Source organism: Lethenteron reissneri, chromosome 36 (assembly GCF_015708825.2).
Source record: "Lethenteron reissneri isolate LAM-NWPU_2019-01 chromosome 36, ASM1570882v1, whole genome shotgun sequence".
Classification (NCBI taxonomy): domain Eukaryota; kingdom Metazoa; phylum Chordata; class Hyperoartia; order Petromyzontiformes; family Petromyzontidae; genus Lethenteron; species Lethenteron reissneri.
In genome coordinates, this window is record NC_083814.1 from 2,697,409 (window position 1) to 2,714,177 (window position 16,769).

The 16,769-nt window shown below is 50.7% G+C and overlaps 1 protein-coding gene across 1 annotated transcript in view; it reads left to right on the top strand.

The window, feature by feature from the left end:
• LOC133351245 (putative oxidoreductase YteT) overlaps positions 1-16,769 on the top strand; it is a 190,926-nt gene that overhangs the window by 150,941 nt on the left and 23,216 nt on the right. The gene's annotated exons all lie outside the window — the stretch shown is intronic.

The window sequence follows — 16,769 nt, forward strand, 5'->3', positions numbered from 1 at the left end:
TGGCACCCACGTCCTTCCAACAACATTGCGGCAACAAACCTCAAAGTGGTGCACCTGGCCTGGCACAGGCGCCGTGGTGACGTCGCCGTCACTTAGTGGCGAATGGCGGTTGTTGGCACAAACGGAAAACACATCAGAGATCTGCACCCACGCAATTGATGATGAACTTTCCATGACCTTTGACCTAGGTCAAAAACACTCACGGCCAGAAAAAATACCACTACTAATCTAATGTATGTTGAACTTATTTCGCACCATACGTAGAATTATTTGACGTTTCTAAACTTTCTTCCCATTTCTCCAAAAATAATTCAGCTGAGAGTTCAGATGGGGTCAACAGTGATGCGATGGCAGAGGGCGGAAGAGTCAGGCCACTCAATGCAATGCCGCCTCGTTTACGATCATAGCTTAGACAACGGCGTTTCCTCATTCTGTAGGATAGCCTGCCATACCTGTCAACCTCTTATCAGTGCCCTACCTTATTACAGACCAATTCAGACCTTATTGGTCACCCCGTGCCCTTATACATCTCAACATTCATCCTGCAAAGGCCCATCACAAGGGAGAAACACAAACAAACAGACAAAAACATTGTTTTGCCCGTATTGAAACGGCTGTACCGCCGTATGGACCTGAAAACTCAAATTCCCTGTACAAGAATACGGAGTAAACCATATGGGTCGACATCCGTGGCCTGCTCGCAACCAAGAAAACCATATCGAGAACTCGGGCTGGTACCAGGGCCTTCTCTTGCGCTCCACCCACATCCAGGAATGTCCTCGTCATGACCAATCTTAACATCCCACACTCACCGCCTCCAGCCCTGTTAATAATAATGACATTTTTTGCGACTTTTCATCAAGATATCTCAAAGCGCTGTACAGGACACAGCAGCAGCAGCGGACACTCAGCATAAAATAAATAAATAGATTTTAAGAATCATTTACGAAATGAACTAAAAGTTTAATAAGCGGAGGCCGTGCCACCATCGCTGTCAACTCTGCAGCCGAGCTCCATTTTGTTCGAGGCTGTGCGCACGGCTTATTTGCACGTGTCGTCTGTGACAGGGATTGTCGACACTTTTGTTGATTTATATAGAAGCACTGTTTATCGTTTATTCTGTTTGCAGTTAGTTCTGGCCTTGGTTTTGTGTAAATAATTATTTGTTGTTGTTTGTGCTCTTATTAGTTTGCACATTTCCTCCCCCTTGAAATGTCCTGCAACTGCCACCACTGCCTATGGCCTTGGGCCATGGTCTGTGAGTTTGTGTAACTATGGATCTCTGCGTAACTCTGCGTATCTCTATGTAACTTTGTACCTCAATGTAACTCTATGGACATCTGTGTAACTCCATGGATCTCTGTGTCACTTGATGTATCTCTATGCAAGTCGATGGATCTCTGCGTAACTCTAAGTATCTCCATCCAACTCGATGGATCTCTGCGTAGCGTCACGCAACTGTAATGTCCTGGATCTGCCGCCACTGCCGACGGCCTTGTCCTGTGGTCGTCCTTGTAACGGAGCTGCTTCACTCAATGGGGCTTTAGCAGCTGAGTCTGAGTTTGGCTCAAATAAGACGCCAATGTTCCCGCGACCTTCCAGTTACAATCCCACGGGGCGTATGGTCAGGACGGCCCTCCTGTTACAGTGCGATTAACTGCAGAGATGAAACCGTGACAATGATGCTTTTCCATTAGGGCATGCGCCCGCCAGTAAGATAAAAACATATTTAGCTTAGTTTTGTAAGTGATTTGTTTACCTTTCCGATAATTTGCATTCCAACCGTGTTTTTGTACTGTTTGTTGTTGTAACGATCTGATCTGCCCCTATTGGACATCTGTGAAAAAGAGCTTTATAGCTCATCGGCTTCCTCCAGTATGAATTAGTAGTCTAATTCTGAGTAGGGCAGCATGTTAACGAGTGCACGGTTGTACAGCGTGCACAGAGGCGTGATGGCATCGGGTCCCACCGCCCTCATTGTCAGCCATGGTCTATCCGCTGCTGGATGAAGCCCCCCCCCCCCCCCCCCCCCCCGATGCAACAGGCCGTCTCGGTCCTGCGCACGAGCCGATCTCGTCGCCCCATCTCCCCGCGGTGGGCGAGCATACTCTCAGCTGCGTTTCTCTCCTTTGGCTGCCATTCCGTCGCTCCTCTCGACCACCGGCCGTTGTTCCATCAGGGCCCCTCCGACATGCCGTGGAGGTTCGCCCGCAGTTTCCAGGATTGCCACTGGAGGGAGACAGGGCCTCCTTGCTTGCTTGCGTCCAGCAGCTGCACGGATTCACGTTTGCCTTCCAGTCTGTGCTGCGAATAACCCTTTGTGATGGGGAGTAATAAGATTACCAAAGAAACGTTTACCAAAGTAATCCCATGCTCCCACTTCGCCGGGGTGACTTGGAAGCAATACGCTTATCAGAATCAGAATATTGTTTTATACTGGAAGAATCCGATGACCGATAAAGCTCTATTTTAACAGATGGTGAGAACGTTACAACAACAAACAGCACACAAACACGTGATAGTCGTGCAAAGTACAAGAAAGGTAAACAAATTACCCAAACTCGTACAAATAAAACTTAACCATCACAATCCAAGCAGGCTACGCCCACTGAGGTATGAGCTTATTTTTCCGAAGTGACCTGGCCACAAACGATAGCTCAACAAAGTGGCTCATCATTTGGATATTTATACCAGCAATATAATCTAAATAGTTTCAACGGATGATTCTAAATGTGAGGAGAAAAACCGGAGGACCCGGAGAAAAAAATTACGCGACCATGGGGAGAACAACTCCAAATATACAGGCATGAGGTTTAGGGCCGAACCTGCATAACAGGGAAGGTATTTTTTTCACTGCCCAAATAAAATGACTAGCCCATCAATCAATGGCCCATCAATCAATGGGCCAGGACATACTGTCGGGCGATAGAGAAGTATGAGGCTCAATCATGAGGTCGTAAGTTCACTTGTCTATTCTGGAAAAAAATGTAGACGATGGATATTTAAGTCTGTACTTGAGTCGACAAAACACAGAATGGAAACACACGGCCCAGCGGTAACGCGTTCACCGCCTGCTGTAGAGGTTTGACGGTTCAAATCCGGTGGCCGCCCTGGTTATTACCGCCTGTGTCATAACCAAATTTGCCCAAAAATAAGTTTTTAATTACCCTGAACATTGCTCTTTTGGAATATACACGGCAGTCAATGCCCCCTGCAGCGAACGACTCGGCATGACTCTCCGGGACAAAAGTCACGAGATTCACGTCGAGTTGTCTTGGGTCAGGGGTCGGGAACCAAAATGACAAGAAGAGCCATTTTTTTTTTATTCAGTAAAAAAACCTCAATATTTCAAGAGTCGGTGGGTCCTTAATAAGTAACGTCACGGAGCAGTATTCAAAGAGCCGCATGCGGCTCAAGGAGCTGCAGCTTGCCGACCCCTGTCCTGGGTAAAACAAGGTAATAATGAGAAAACCCTATTCTTATTTTTCATCACTTTCTAGTTTTTAGAGCAATGCACCAATAAACTCCAATAGCACGGCACTCTCCACCAACACACAGCTACTATTACATGCTGCGATAACAGACGAGCGCCTTCGCGGCCCACTGCGGCTATTTCCCACAGCGCACACACCAGGCTTGGCATCTCCACGTATGTATGTATACTGTGTATACTCTTTGCTTCTTTCGGTAAAGTCACGTAGGTGCAACAGTTCTCCTGTTGTATCAGTTCCACCTGATGACGGTCGTTTGCGTTGCGATCGAAACGTCGTGATTTATTTTATTTTCTACCTACGTGACTTTACCGAAAGAACCAAAGAGTATGGATTCCTGCAGTCACGAAAGCTTCAAATCAAGATCATACTCTATATGTTTAACTTCTTTCGCACCGTACGTAGCCAAATTCGCTAATCGGATGTGCGGTGAGGGGGGAGGGTACAACAGCTGTGGAGATCTCTCGCGGGGCTACCGCGCACGATGGTGACGATTCAATCACCGCCCTGCTGCATTGTGACGTCCATCCGCTCCTTCCCGTCCCCTGTGCCCTTTCGTCATCCCCAAGTACCCCTCTATCGCTGTCACTCATTCCTCAGTCCTTGCACGCCCCTGCCGTCTAAATCATTCTCCTGCGTCACCGTTTTTTTTCTTTTAACTTGGTCAAGATCCTTGAGCGAAGGTGCTCTATAAATATAAAATGAGATTAGAAATTAGATCACTGAAGGTACGGCACTCTCAAGCACGCAACGCGTGACCCTAAGAGATCGGATGCCGAGTCGGCAACAATCCTTACACGGATGTTTTACGCGGATAAAATGTGTCGGAGTGCAACGCCGCATATTCCACTCGCGGTGGACTGCTGGGCGGGCGGATATGTGAAAATGTTTGATTTGTGAACATGTCTAGAAAATGACAGTTACACTGTAGTGCGCAAATGGGTCGCTGCGTGGAACGTGGGCCAACGCGTTGCTGTACTCTTGAAGCGAGAGAATGTGCGTGAGATTAAGCGGACAATTTGTCCTCCTACAACGCGTAGTTTTCATAACGCGAATTGGATATAACGCGATGAATGTATTAGGGATTAGGGATTAATAAATGAACAAACACATTTTTATAACGCGGATGCGAACTGGATATAACGCGATCGAGCGAACAGAACTACGTTGCGCGAGTAGTAACAAGCGATTGTACGGCTGCCTCGGCGTAGCATCGCACGAGGCAGTGGGATGCTGCTGGATGCTTCTAGATGCTACCCACGCGCCTCGGTCTTTGCTCAGCCTGCGTTACGCATCTCACGTGTTATCGCGGACTCTGCTTTACCCTGCATTATACATTCTTTATTAAAACGCGACATTTTCATACCGTGGTGTAATTTGTGGCCTGCGGTAGTTTGTAAGTTTTTTTTGCGTAACGCGTTCGTGTTCGAGGTATCCACGTCAGAAAGCTGGAGGGGGGATTTTGAGGATGGGAATTAGTCCGGCACTTACTACCACACAAAAGATAAAGATCCCCCCTCTAGCTTTAACAGACTGTTGGGGAAAATGCTGTTCGCGGGCACCTATGAAGGCCGGCACGGCACAGGGGTGGGTGACCAACACCACGCCCAGCCACCTTTGTTTCCCAAGTGGCGATGTTTATACACCGCACCAGGTACTCATTTTAGGCTGAGTTGACCTAGGGGAGGCCCAGTACCGGTTCTGATAATCGTCACTGGTGTTGGCCGTGAGCGGGAATCGAACTGGGGTCGCCAGGATTGAAGCACAGCGCGCTAACCTCTGCGCCACCGCTCCCCAAGGGGCATCCTGCCACCACAGGACGCCGCTTGCAGCGGCAAAGGTGACGGAACACGCCACTATAATTAGGAACGCCGTGTTTGCCGCTCGACGATATTTCTCTCGAGTCCCTCCCCCGTGTGGAGAATGACTGCTGCGTTGTGAGGAGTCGGCAGCGGTCCTCCCCCTGAGAGATTGGCGCCTGTGATGCGAGAGTGAAATTTCCACCGCGTTGCCCTACGTCTGTGTTATGCACGTTGAAATTCTTTCGCGCTGTACGTAGCCGACCGTGCTAATCGGAGGTGCGGAATGAGCCCGCACCCCGCGCTGACCTGGGCAGGGCGACACCACGTTCGCTGGACGTGACAATTCAACTCCCTTCCTCCAGCCGTCCTGCTGCCCTCTTCTGCCCGCACCTGTTCAAATCCTCTTCTTCCCCTGCCTGTGACCGACCGCCTCTCTGCCAAATAAACACGCCGCGTCTCGAGATGCAGCCGCGTGCGCACGCTACCGCGTGTGTGTGTAACGCCACACCGTGTTGCGGTGTAGCTGTGTCAAATGGAGCGATGGGGTGTAGGGAGGGTGGATTCTGGGCTGAGGTCAAAAGTTGCCTCTGAGCTTTCCCTTGATGCCTCGTGACCGATGCGGCGATCGATCGCTCTGCGCCCGGCACCGTTTGCAGACGCTGACAACCGAGGGCCGCGCTCTCGATCACGGAAACGTCGCGGTGCCTGCCAGAGCGTCGGTGAGCGACATCCTCCCCCCTGGCTGCCGACTGGACGCTGTACTCTCCCTGTTTCTGCCTTCACCGAGTGGTCCCGGCAGCCGGCTCCGATTCCGCTCCAGTTCACTCACCGCGGCCCCGGTGCTGCCTCTGCATCAGGACAAGTTGTTTGCCACCGCCTGACCCTGTTCACGCCGGCGTTCGTACCCACGATGGATCTAAATGCGCAGTGGGGTTTATTTGTTGACTCCGTCGTTTCCACTCTCGTCCGGTGTGGTTGATGTGTAGCGGTTCACGTGCGGAGAGTGTGATTTGTAATATTGCCTGGCTTCGTCTGTGTGCAGTGTTCATACTAAGTGATTATGATTCACAGCCTTTGTCGATTAACTGCTGGATGAAGGCCTCCCCTTGCAGTGTGATTTATGGCATTTGTTAAACCATACTTCACCATGCTGGTCAGTGCAGTGCACAAACAACACAGGTGCCACTGCTCTCTCCATGTAAATATGAGTCTGTGGTTATTTTCAGTTTTTTTTCATTTATTTGTTATAGCCTTGTGAGCCATTCGGCTCTTGAATCGGGTGCAACAGCAACACACAAAAACATGAACAAGAAACATCTTATATGTGTGTGTGTGTACACGTGGTGCAGCGGTTAGCGTGCTGTGCTCCGAACGCAGCAACTCAAGTTAGATTCCCATTCACGGCCAACACCAGTGAGGTTGATCTGAACTGGACCTGAGCCTCCCATAGGTCGACTCAGCCTCAAATGAGTACTTGGTGCGATGTGTAAACATCGCCGCTGGGGAGACCAGGGCGGCCGGGTGTGGTGTTGGGCACGGGGACCACCTTGCGTCCCATGCCAGCCTTCATCGGTACTACTCACTAACAGCACTTTCACGACCAGTCTGTTACAGGCAATACGGTGGAGGGGGAGGGGGGGTCTTTGTCTTGTTGAAGAGCTGTATCCGAGGGAAGTTGGATGGAGTTCTGCAACACGCGAGGGTCACGTTCTGCGTGACCCCCGCGTGTCGCAGAACGTGACCCCTGTGCGTCGCAGCCCGAGGATGCGATCACGCCGTTGTAATCGCCATCGTTGTTGTCGAATCGATGGACGTCGCGTTTATTGATGCCGCGTGCGTCTGTGCTTTTGTCTCGGTCCCATCGTGGGGTTCAAGAGGTCGTCAGGACGTTGTGCGCAGGACGTCTCGGCATTATTCCCCACCGGGGGGTTGGTGCAGCTTGAATTTGCGTTTCGTGGATTTGTCGCACTTATGTCTCCCTTGTAAAAGATCGTTCCAGAAATGTTGTACATTGACACATTTGTCAATAATCACCGTGGCCTCAAAAGGAAAAATATATATTAGGCGACATTTCAGACGATGGCCCTTGTGCATGGCACGTAGGGAGGCCAGAGAGGTAGAGTGGATAAGAGTTAATGCCATGCGAATTGATTCCATATATTCGGATTCATTGTTTAATGGGCCATTCTGCCCATGTATGTGAGCAGCAACCTACTTGCTCAGTTTGCCTTCGACAGATACCTCGTTGTCCTCTACAGGTGAGTGTCTCACACGGGCGCTGTCTCAGCGTGACCCACGAAGCCAATCTTTGTCACTGTAGCACAGGGAAAGCACCACCACCACCAGTGCAGAGCGTAGTCCACCAATGACATTTACGATGATTGACGATGGTGATGGTGATGATGATGACGAGCTCAGTGCTTTGCTGAAATGCCCGCGAGGAGACCATTGAGATTGAGTGGCTCGCATGGCCCCTTCACCCCCAGGGCACACGCCTATATTCTGTATGATTTTGAAATATGGCTCCCGTCACGCACCTGGCCATTGCAAACGGTAGAGCGGTAAAGGAGCACCAGAGCCGACGAGCCGAATTATTGGATCAAAATCCAGATTCTCTTATACTACACACGTCCTCCACTCTCGCCGCACAAGCTTTCAAACGACTCCCTCCGTCATTTGGAGCGGTTGGAAAAAAGCTCTCGGGAAAAGCAGACGTACGTACACTGTACGTACGTTTAATTCTGTGATGCTGCAGCTGCTGTGTTGGCAGTGGTGCACAAGCACAGCTGACACATTCACAGAAAGCACCGTGGCCCGAAAGAATACGAAAAAAATTAACCCGTAAAAACAAAGTTTTTCACTATAAATCATTTATATGCGTGGCGGCTAGAGTCCTCTCGTCCTCTGGCTTGAGATGGCTGCCACCTATGGGTCAGATGATTGCCTGGCAGCATTAAGTAATTGGTAATTAAATATAAAAAAAATTCCCTAAAAAGTGTAAAATTTTGCAAATTATTTTTTCACGAAAATTAATTGTCACGCACAACGAGTCTGTGTGGAAAATGTCAGCTCGATTGGATCACGGGAAGTGGGTTAAAAAACGACCGAAAGATTTGCACGGTCGTAAGCAAGCAAGCACGCAAGCAAGCAAGTTAACTTAATATAAAGGATTCAAAAATAGGTGACGATTGAGGCATTGGCCCTTTTTCATCGCCGAGAGTGCGTACATATGCCCATATAAGTTGCATGTTACGCGACAAAATAGATCAGCAGACAATGCTTCCTTATCCAATCTCCCTAATATATAAATACAAATATATCTTACACAACCCATGAGCAGCACTGGCCCCTCTGGAAGTGCCTAATTTCAGCAGCATTGGTTCAACACAAACAAAACTCTGGACCAACTTCAACAGAGTCTAAAACTATTTAAAACTAAACTATTTTTATTTTACCAGGCAAGGCCCACTAACTGTTCAGCTCTTTTTCAAAGCGAACTGGCCACAACGAAGTGGCTTTTCACGTGGAAATGTATAGCAGCCAAATACTCTAAACACATGTTGATTCTAAATGTGGAGGGAAAAACCGGAGGACCCGGAGAAAAATCTACATGACCATAGGGAGTCAGGCTCACTTGAGCCTGACGTTATCGGCAAGGAACCAGCTCTTAGTAAGGCACGGGTTCTTAGTTGTGTGGATCGTCGCGTATGCTGTGGGTGGGTGTGCACGTCGGAGTCACCGGTGGAGATGAGTGCCGCCCTGCACCTCCTGGTTGAGGCTCTCTGTCGAGTCTGTGGGCTGCGCTCAGCAGCTCTGCTCACGCTGTGTTCCGCGTCTTTGCGAGGCGCCCTTGTCTCTAAACTAAACAATTACTTTCAATGTTTTATTTTACCAGGTAAGGCCCCACTCGGGTATATGGCTCTTTTTCAGAAGCGACCTGGCCACAAATTATTGCTCAACGAATTGGCTTACGTGGAAATATATAGCAGCCGAATTATCTAAAGGCATTTTTCTAAATGCGGAGGGAAAAACCCAGAGAAAAATCCACGCGACCACAGGGAGAGAAACATGCAAACTCTACATATACAGCAGGCGTCAGGGTCGGGATGGAATCCACGACCTCCTGTAGACCAGGCGAGGTAGTTAACATCTTGCCACCGTGGCGTCTTACATCGTGCTCGGGCGTTTGGACACCGCAGGGAAACTTTCCTTCACAGCGCAGGAGCAGACCCAATATTCTCCCTTGTACACAAGGCACTTATTTATACTCTGCCAGCAAACCCGTTGCATCGCGGTGCTAGTGCATGAGAACAGTCGACGCTTTGTTTAAAAAGTGACGTGGCCAGGAGATGGCAGCACAGCACTGGATCCGTGAATCTATCTTGAAGCATGGGTTCTCTCTTGGGTACGCCAGTTTCCTACCATATGGCAAGCAATCATTAATGGAATTTGCTTAAACGTCCCCTATTCAGGGCCCTCCTGAAAAGGCGTCCTGAGGCTTTTCCTGATTAAACAGAGGGCATTCATTTTATTCACTGCCCCCATTTAACTTTACCCAAGGACCGGATTTAAAAAAAGAAAGAAAAATATCAAAATCGGCTGTGGGAGATTTCCTAACGGGGGCTGGTGAACCGTGACACCAGCGCACACCGCGGCCTGCGCTTACAGATGAAGTCACGGGATGTTTAATTATATTATCTACTTTGCAGCAGATGGTACGCGTTGGTAATCCCCCCCCCCACCGCTGGAAATTTCCCGGGAGGCTGTGGGAGTTGAACGGTCGCCGGTCGCACCCACGCGGACTGGGCTCGGCCGGGCGGGCGTGCCACACCCCCCCCCCTGACCACAAGCCACTTGGGGGCTTCAGCACTTTTGCAAGTTGGTGGTGTCCTAATGGCAAATGGTTCCTGGTGGTTATTGCTTTGATTGCAGATATTTCAGTGGCCGGGTCGACAGTGGTTGCTAATGCTGTCCTTAGTGACTCTTGTCACGCTATAAAAGACAAAGATCCCCCGTATAGCCTTAACAGACTGTTGGGGCAAGTGCTGTTAGCGAGCACCTATGAAGGCCGGCACGGCACGCGAGGGGGTGGGTTGCCAGCACCACACCTGATCGCCTTTGCCTCCCGAGTAGCGGTGTTTACACAGCGCACCAGTTACTCAATCGAGGCTGAGTCGACCTCGCGGAGGTCCAGCACTGGTTCAGATAATCGTCACCGGTGTTGGCCGTGAGCAGGAAGCAAACTCGGGTCGCCAGGTTCGTAGCGCAGCGCGCTAACCGTTACGCCTCCGCTCCCTACAAACCTCACTATACACAGTGTAAGACAACCCCTGCTCCACACACTGTGTATGCTTCACAACAAACAACGAGCGGAGCGCTTGGCAGTCAAAACGCAGAAAGTTGGCACAGTAGGGGGGGGTGCACAGGTGGTGTATCTGCCAGCCATCTCGGTCCATCAACACATGGCACCTGGGTTTATCCCGTGATCTGTTAGTGGGCGTTCGACATTTTCGTGGCCTTAAAGTGCACATAGCCTGGCACAAGCACCTTGGTGATGTCACCGCCACTTAGTGGCGAATAGCGGTTGTTGTTGTTTAACTTTGACCAGGGGTGGAACATTGTGTGGGTGCCTCTTTGCCTGCCAGGTGGCTCAGCGGTCCAGCGAGCAGCCCGGAGCCGGTAGGTTGCAAGTTCAACTCCTCCTGGTTCGGCGGATTGATTCAGCCCATTATCCAACCAGGGTCGATAAAATGAATACCACTTTGTGGGAAAGTCAACAGCGGTTGTCCTACGTATAGTCTTACTCCTGTCATAGGAATGTGCCTTATTTTACCAGGTAAGGACCACCGAGCTATACAGCTCTTTTTCAGAAGCGACCTGGCCACAAATGATAGCTCAACCAAGTGGCTTATCACGTACAAATGTAGAGCAGCGAAACACTCTGAACGCGTGATGTTGATAATAAATATGGAGGGGAAGATCCGGAGAAAAATCAAGGCGACCATGAGGAGAACACGCAAACTCCAACTATACAGCAGGCATTAGGGTCGGGATTGAGCCCAAGACCTGTTTATCAGGCGAGGGAGTTAACATCTCACAGGAAATCAAGATGAGCGGGAAATCACGTTGAATTGACATTTGTCTTTTACGCAAAAACATATTGGGGGAGGGGGGTGAGGATGCCCACGGCCATCGCGGTGCGTGTGCATGTGTGGTGCGGTGCTAGTGTGGTGCGGTGTTAGTGTGGTGCGTGTGCGTGTGTGGTGCGTGTGCATGTGTGGTGCGGTGCTAGTGTGGTGCGGTGTTAGTGTGGTGCGTGTGCGTGTGTGGTGCGTGTGCGGTGAGCGATCACAGACACTTTCTGACCGCACTCCGCAGCGGCGCGCGCTGCCCGGCCGCCCCGGGGCCTCCCACAAGGGACGGCCGGCGACGGCGCTCATTAACGATGCGCCTTGAGATTTTTTTTTATCATGAGGCAAGAGCCGGACTTGCCATCGGCACACACGCCGCGGTCGTTCGGCGTGGCGCTCATTAACGATGCGCCTTGAGATATTTTTTTTATCATGAGGCAAGAGCCGGACTTGCCATCGGCACACACGCCGCGGTCGTTCGGCGTGGCGCTCACGACCGCGGCGACTGGCGACTCGGGGTGGGGAGGCGGTGAATCATCGATGGCTTTGCCGGTGCCAGCGAGGGCCTTCTCTTGCCCGGGCTCCTCGTCGTTGAACGCTCGCCGAGCGCTCAAATCAAAAATGTTTCTTGTTCATGTTTTTGTTTTGTGGCGGTTGCACCCGAGTCAAGAGCCGCATGGCTCACAGGGTTGTACCTAATAAATGAAACTGAAACTGAAAAGGCACGCGCAACGTGATTTGCGAATGTGACTTTCATCCTCGCCCGCGCAGTATCATCGGTGATTCAATTTGAATGTGCAATGAGGGGACTCTGTCGTCTGTGTCGTCTTGGGGTGGTCTGAGGCTGTTCTTGCTGTTGTTGTTTCTGCCTTGCTCAAGCCTGGGAATTGGTGTGCCTACATAATTTGAGTTCATATACTTGTTTACGGATATTTTTTGTTAGTGATATGCTTCCCATTCCTTTACTTAGCACTCCTATCCTAGTGGTGTTGTTTGTTGTTGTTGTTTGTTGTTGTAACGTTTTCACCTGTCCCTGTTGGACAGCTGTAAAAAAGAGCTTCATAACTCATCGGATTTCTCGAGGATAAATAAAGATTCTGATTATAGAAAGACCAAGATCCTCCCCCCGACCACCATTGAGGCCTTTCACTGACTGTTGGGGTGAGTGCTGTCAGCTGGCACCTATGAAGGACAGTCCACCGCGCCAGGGGGCGGTGTGACCAGGCGCCATGCCTGGCCGCCTCTGCCTTCAAAGCAGCTAAGGTTTACACATCGCACCAGGCACTCATCTGAGGCTGAGTCAACCTCGGGGGATCCCACGACCGATTCACATTTTCACCACTGATGGTAGCTACACTATATTCTTGGGTCTTTCCTGCAGTTACGAAAGCTTTAAGTCATGATTCAAACGCTACACTGTCATATAAATAAACATGTAACGCCTTTGAATGGTTATATAGCCTTGAATAACCCCTTGCCGCACTCGTGATTTCACGTCGCACGGTGAAAATCATCGGCAGTGAAGGCTGGCACGGCGGCGGTCGACCAAGCAGACTGCTGTGCACACGACGCCTCGCAACGTGGGACATGACATGCGCACAGGCACGGGGATTCTATTGGGATCGCAATCCTCCTGTACTGGCCTCTCGCTCCTCAAGTGCAGCTGTGTGCTTAGAAAAACAACAATTATTATTATTATACACGTTCGACTTTAGTTGCACGGCCAACTTTGTACCCGTGGCACTCCACATGATTTAAACTGCAGTCTCCAACTGTTATTCGTAACTTTGTCTCTCTCTGGCCTCTCTTTTTATAGTCCTGTCAAGAAGGGCCATTTTAACACAGAAAGGTTTTTTTTGGGTTAGATCGTGTAAATATAAATGTGTCGTTAAACCCGCCGCCACCCGATACGGCCATTGCCTGGAATGTCACCAATGAAATATTTTTTCTTTTAAGTTCCCCCGGCGTTGTTGACACGGACCGTGTGTGGAGTGTTATTTGCTAATTGTGCTTGTGCACCACTGCCAACCCAGCAGCAGCAGCGGCGGCAGCAGCAGCGGCATCGCCGAATAATTCGATTAAAAGTGTCGATGGTGGTCGGTAAATCCGTTTTCACGCAGACCGGTGGAATGCGTGTCAGATAATATTTTTCCTTCCCCCACTAAGTGCAAATGGAAAAGCCGCCGCGCGAATTTCCCGTCGCCCGCATCCCCGTCCGTGTGTCGGATCGCGCATCTACCGCGTGCTGCTTGCAACGTAATCTGGCTGGGAGGGCAATGTGGGTAGAGTGCTTGGAATTAGGTTGGCCCCGCTGTGAGCCAACTGCCCTTCTATTTACGGGCGGATGAAAACGGCGCACCACCTTGTGAGAAAGTCAACGTTGGTTGGCCAGTGAATTGACTGGCCCCTTTCCATACGAATGTGGAATTTGCATCTCTGGCTGAGAACTGACACTCGAGAGAGGCTGCGGAACAGTTTGGCAATTTGACTTTGATCAACCGAGAGGGCCGTCTTAAACTCACCAAACACCGGGGCTCCCATCGAGCTTTTGTGGAAATTAAATTTGTATCATTAATGTCGCTTTGTTGTTAGCGAGACGGTTTGAGGAAGCTGTGAGACAGCCTCCAAAGGGACGTCGTGCTGCGCATGCCCTTTTACATGTTTATGTTTAAGTGAGTGTGCGATGCGAGTTTCGCGTGCGCACACACACGCGCGTGTGTTCACGAGTTTGTATGCACGAGAGTGTGCGTGTATATGTGTGCGTGGGCGTGTACGTAGGTGTGTGCGTATGATGTGTGTGTGGGAAATCACCAGCAGTTTTCCTATGGAGTGAGTGGCCCTGAAAAATGGAAAATTTCCAATTTGGTTTGAGAATCAGTGTGGAATTCCGCCAACGAAGATGACGAGGACCACACCGCGCTCATTTGAGCGTTCGCTTTGCTGGAAAATGTAATTCAGTGAGTGACCCGAGCACATACCCCCAGGGCATCCCTCACAAAGCGAATAAACAATCTCACAAAAAAGATTCTGCGAAGGTTACTCACATGGCATTGATTGATTGGTTGCTCATCGCCATTAGGATCATCGCCGCCATCGTTATTCCTGACTGCGTTTGGCGTGAACTGTTTTCTGCGGTGGGGAGGGGGCCTCCTTTACCCCCCCCCCCTCTGCTGCACCGCTCTAAATTTAGCGGCAATTAAAGTCGGAGGCTGGAGACAACAGCGAGAGCCGGGCCCTAGCCTGTTGCGGCCCTCCCTGCCACACGCGCACGCAGAGGTGGCGGCGCTCAGATGGGCTCGGTGCCCCGGGGAAGCGCCCGTCCGTAGAAACGTTTAATAATTCACGGAGGGAGCGCGCGCGCCTCGGTGGCGGTGGACGGGCGGGCAGCTAATTAACCTGCGCCCGCGTTGTGACACGGAGCTCGAATGCCACCGGGCCTGCGCCCCGTGCTCACGCCGCACACGGAATAGCAGAAAGCGCGCGAGCCCGTTTACCTATCGACTGGACTGTTGACAATAGCACCGCGTTGTGTCGTGCGCTGGCAACGTTGTGCCCGTCGGCGCTCTACGGGAAAGGGAGTCGAGTCGAGGTTGTGACGCATCGAAAAAGATCGAGGAACGGGAAGAGAGGAGAGAGGAGAGAAAGAATGGGGAGTAAGAGGGAAAGGGATTCCATGGGAAACGGGAGCAAAGGGTCAGGAGAGATGAGGACGGGGAGGGAGAGGCTGCGTTAAGGGCCTCGCTGCTGTTGCGCACAGCAGCGTCTGTTTTCAGAGGGGGCGGCGGCAGTGAGAGGCGGAGTGAATCAGAGTGGGGGTGTGGCCACGCAGAAGTCGCCTGAGTTTACGGGCTGCTGGGGCTGATGTCGGTAAGAGAGATACGTGTTGTACAAGGAGCCTGCCACGGCGGTTTAATGATTCGCACAACGGATTTGCAATCCAAAGGTCGCCTGTTCGATTCCATCTCCCGGCGTGGCAGTTGAAGCAACGGGACAAGTTTCTCAAGTCCCCCCTCGCGCCGTGTAAGTGGTAACACCACAGTCGATCGGTAGGTCGCGTGCGGCGGGGTAGAATATTGGGTACTACCCACTTCTTCCAACACATGTGACCATTGTGGAAGAGTAGACCAAATACCCTCCAGAGCTCTCTCTAGTGGAGGCCCTTGCCTGCCGGCAGTGGTGTGAGCGGGCAATAGCAGGCCTACCCCTTTGTCTTTGTACCCTTTATTGGATACAAACACGGACTCGCCCGAGAAGAGCTGCATTATTAACGACTTCAACTTGAGCTGGAAATTGTTACAAATGAGTGCTGTCCCCCCTCACGTGGGTTTTCTTCTTCTTGCAGGCACTCTGGACACGTGCATTCAAAAGTCATCGGTCAAACAATCCCAGTCGCAGGATCCTCTTGACGAGAGTGTATTGAGACTCGAGCTTTGCACGGAAACGTCCACAGAGGTTGCAAGGCCAGTTGAGTTGGAGTTCTTGGTTTAGCAATCATGAGCATCAGTTATCACATATCCACTGCTGCATGAAGGGCTTCCCCATGCTCTCCCAGCCCTTGTGGTGTGCCATGATGCCATCATCCATCTTACTCCTTGCACGTCGGCTGATCTCATCACTCCATCTCCGCGGTGGGTGTCCCCCTGGGGGCGGGTTCCATCCTTTGGCTGCCCATTGCCTCACCAGCCTCGCGTCCATCGGGCCGTTATCCCTTCTGGCAAATGTGTCCTGTACAGGTCCACGTGGCGTCTGGAATTTGCGTCGGGTTCTCTGCTCTTCGTGTGTATCCGCTGGTCGTGTCTCCCGGCACAATTCCCAGGCCGGTCGGTGCCCTTTTCAGATGATATTTCCCCCTTTTTCTTTGTCGGTGTACGTCCGTCATAGCAGGTCGTATGCGCCGATCGGACACTTTATTTCTGAATTTAACAAATTATTGGGTGATGCTCCTCTGCTGGTAGTGGTGCACAGGCGCAATTAATAATCAAAAACCACCGTCCATAGAAGAAAAACAGAAAATATTTTATCGGCGACGTTTCCTGCCGATCGTATGTTTTATTTAAAAGCACTGTTGAGTGTGAGTATACATTTTTCCGTCGGTAGAGTGGTATATTTTTTATTTTATGAATTTCACTTTCCAAGAGCACCCCAATATGTTCCCTCTCTCTCTCAGCTCTCATACATTGCCATTTTGATCCCATTCTGCCTTTTCCCTAGGTATGAATTACTCGGTTGTATTTATTTACCAGTTGTGTCCCACCTTCAAATACATGCTCTTTATTTTCAACCGGTCTGATTTGAAGCAGACATCGCCACTGACGTTGGCCGTGGTCGGGCATCAAACTCTGGGT